The sequence below is a fragment of the Mytilus galloprovincialis genome, chromosome 4 (genome assembly GCF_965363235.1).
Source record: "Mytilus galloprovincialis chromosome 4, xbMytGall1.hap1.1, whole genome shotgun sequence".
NCBI lineage: Eukaryota > Metazoa > Mollusca > Bivalvia > Mytilida > Mytilidae > Mytilus > Mytilus galloprovincialis.
The window spans coordinates 41988509-41992652 of record NC_134841.1 but is presented as its reverse complement, the minus strand read 5'-3'; the positions used below and the strand labels follow the sequence as shown (position 1 = coordinate 41992652).

Here is a 4144-nt window from a genome sequence, read left to right as displayed (position 1 = left end):
GAGTTGTGTCATTGGCAATCATCTTTTTTTATATGCATGCTCTTCTACAGTTCAAATAAGTTTCCATTGCGATATTTTTCTGTAATTTTCAGCTTTTGTAACATGGCGATCCGATATGACTAAATATTGTGACTTTTTAAGATATAACTTACGAGAATAATCAACTGGACTCTTATCAACTATATATAAGTGTTCAAATACATGTAGTGTATAATAGTTTGACACGTTATAACTTACAGCTAACCTCTTGTGTAACATGGCATTTATTCAAGTTGAAGTCTGGCTGTGTGTTGTGCAATGTTTTGCGGTCTGCTTTGCTAATTCTGTATTCAGAAATGAACCGGAGAATGAACAAACATTTTTAAAAAGAATTTTAATGGAAGAAAATTTTGATTCTCTACTTAGTAAAGTCAATAACCTGACGCAAAGAGTCGAAGCTCTGGAGAAAGAAAACGGTGAGCTTTTTTTATTTCTCAGCGTTAATATGATCGCTTATTCTAATTTTGATGAAAATATCTATGTAAACTTTCAATATGATCAAAATCATCTCATTCGGAATTTACGAGAAATTTCATATACTATTTGAAGTAGTTTCGGATGAACAATTTTTGCAAAATTCATTTGGTTTTACAGAACATTTATATTCTAAATTACTAGTTATAAGATTATTATAAGCTTATAAATGTCTGTGATGTATGTAAATATATGTGCAGAAAAATCAAAGATGCAATTTCTTTTAAACTAATCCTTCAGTGAGGACGTGTTTCTAAATATGTTTAAACATTTGCGATGATGACTGACTTACATGTAACTCATTGCTGAAAGCCATACGGTGACATATACTAGTACGTGATAATTTCTGTGTCATTTGGAGACAATCATGCCAATTTTTTTTTTTTTTTATTTATTTATCTATTCAGGGAAATATGCATAGACAATTTATGATAGTATTACATAAATATCGTATTATGCTAAAAATTGTCTGAATTTTGCATTTCATGAAATAAATTTTAATAACTAATTATCAGAGCACTCCGTGCTGGTGCTTCTAAAGATTTTTCAAATTCAAAAAAAAAGTCTGCATATTGTGATCATCAGGAACATACATGTAATGAAATAAAAATTTAAGATTTGGCATTGACTTAAGTCATTGTTTATACAAATTGATTTCAAGATTTAAACGTCTAGACCGCCAAAACGAATTGTGCACGTCAATATGATAAGATCTAAATAAAAAAGTGAAATTTTCGAGTAATAATTAATGGTAATTTTAAGGCCGGAAAAAGTTTAATACTAAAAATTATATCATATAGTATAATTGTTAAATAACATGGGCTAAACATTTAAAAGATCCTATTTTTTTGTCTTTCTCAGCTTTACTCAAACACGCACCAGTTGCCTTTTTGGCAGAGCTCACCAAAAGAGTCACCAGCCAAAACCAGATAATCCTTTTCGACACCGTCAAGCTTAACATTGGTAACGCCTACTTTAAAGTACATGGAAACTTTATCGCTCCTGTAAGTGGCCTGTACTAGTTTTCCGTAACAGCATGTGCAGCAACAAACCATTACATTATCCTGGAGCTTATTGTAAACGCCCGAGTTGTTGGAAAAGTATTGGCTGGCGACACTGGATATAATGAGTGTAGTTCTAACTCTTTCTTGTTGCAACTGTCTACTGGCGATGACGTCTACGTTCAGCATAAAACAGTGGGGGATTATCTTTCAGCTAACCCTGCTGCTGGATTCCCTACATTTTCTGGCGTCCTTCTAAATTTTATATGAGATGAGCGAAAATTATTTCAGTAGCCATTCTGAATAAATTGATATTTTAAATTGAAATGACTTTAACTATGCTAACTTTTAAGTTATATTACCCAATGTGTGTACCGAAAACAAAACAGTTATTTAACAGTTGTTATGACTACATGAGGCAGTTGAAGGAATTGTTCCACATAGTAGTCTGTTCCGTGTATATGACATTTTTTTGGATATTTATTCGTTAGACTATACCTTGAAGCTTATTATCCTTTGATTGACCTTTTAGTCAAGTTATATCATGTGTTTAATGCTGAAACAATCAAATGTGAGGCATGTTCTATCGTCCATCACAAGTATATATTACATATAATTAAGAAGATGTAGTAATGAGACAACTTTTCATTCTAGTCACAATATATAAAAAGTTGTCAATTATAGGTCAAAGTACGGTCTTCAACACGGAGCCTGCAAGTTGGCTCACACCGAAAAGCAAGCTGTAAAAAACTCAAAAATGACCAGTGTAAAACAATTCAAACAGGGAAACTAACGTTTTAGCTATACAAAAAACGAGAAACACATATGAAAAGTTGTATTACTTCTCCTGTCGCATTTGTTAAGAAATAAAAGCACGCGCTACAAAAGAGACAAAGATAATTTGGTATATGGCCTATTATCGTGATAAACGAGAAGACTCGTGAAAAATAAAGAACTTACGAAGCAAATCATTTCTTTGCAGAACAATACGCACCCAGCGAGATTTAAAAGTTTAAATTGAACATCACATTGGAGACGTGCTTTTCAACAAATAATTGTCATTCTTATGAGAAACCAGATGTGCATCTTTTCTAAAAGTCTTGTTTCTTTATTTCTATAAGACAGACTACACGTAGAGGCTTCTTAGGAATGATGAATTATAGAAGAAAACATTATCCTTAAACATCAAGTTCCACAATATAGATGATGACTATGTCCTCTGACTTTCAAACGTATTTCATGTTTGGTTGTCCCATCTATCCACTTGAACTTGAAACAAACCATACCAGAGATACATTCAAGTCTAACTCATATCTTGACGTGTCTTGAGAACAAAAACATGCATGCAGTTACATAGCTATCTGTGTATATACATACACGTAGATTTCTGTGTTTATACATGCACATAGATTTCTGTGTATATACATGCAAATAGCTTTATGGGTATGTACATGCACATAGCTTTCTATGTATATACATTCTTATTTACAGCAACTTAGATAAATAAGCACTCGAGATAAATCACGAGAAAAATTTAAAAAAAATGTAAAAAGTAAGGAGATGTGGGATGATTGCCAATGAAGCAATTGTAAACAACATGTAGAGACCAATTGTTGTGGATGTAAGCAAACACATACATATAAGGATATAAGTGTGAATGTCAATAAAAGTTCCACCAAAGACCCAATGATGAGGATTCCAACACTTAAAGGGTACTATATGGCCTTCAATAATGAGGAAACTCATACAAGTATCGTACAGATATCCATTAGGAGGTCCCGGCATGACATAATATGAAACAAAAGAGAAAACAATGGGTTAATTCATGCTTAAAACAAAAAACGCCCTGTCAACCGAAATAGGTTATGAAATCAGTTTGAAAAGCCCGACTCACCAATACGGAACTTAGCACACTCAAATCTCAACAAAAAACGAAAAAAAACAGTATTTCTTAATTAAAAAAATATAGATAAGCGTTGTAAAGATTTCTTCTTCATTTATTTCCATTGCTGTTTGCTATTAATATTCAAGAAATGATGAAGCGATAAATGCAGTTGTGAATAATGAATACGGTTTTAGGCAATACTGCATTATTTGTACATGTTGCAATCTAGCTTGTCCTTGGGCCCAGAAATTTGACTTGTAATTTTTTCTACTTTCGCTTTCACTGTTTAGCTTTGCAGTAGTTTCACCAATAACCCATAGCCAGCTACCTAAAGCCCCAGTCACACTGTCACGTTTCGGCTATCCCGTTTTTTCTACGTTTTCAAAACGTAGCGAAACGGCAATATCCGTAGTGAATCGTATCGATCCGTACTTAAAACGGCTATATACGTAGTTATGCGTAGATTGATACGTGATCGGTGCCGTTTGTATTGGTCTGCACAATACAAACGTGACTAAAAATGAAAACGTAGTACTAACGTAGAAAAGCGCAGTAAAACGTAGAAGGAACGTAGAAATGCGTATTAGAAACGTACCTGATACGTTCTAAAACGTATTTGATTATAATCACTAGGTGTTATTACGTTTAAGTACGTATCTGCCACGTTGCATTAGGTTTTTGTACGGTATATTACGCTTCATGGTACGCATTAATAGGTTTCATCACGTTATTCTAGGCATTATTA

The 4144-nt window shown here is 33.1% G+C and overlaps 1 pseudogene; it reads left to right on the top strand.

Annotated features, from left to right (window-relative positions):
* Positions 1-218: 218 nt before the first annotated feature.
* On the top strand, positions 219-1841 carry LOC143070608 (complement C1q tumor necrosis factor-related protein 3-like; annotated as a pseudogene).
* The last annotated feature ends 2303 nt before the right edge of the window (positions 1842-4144 follow it).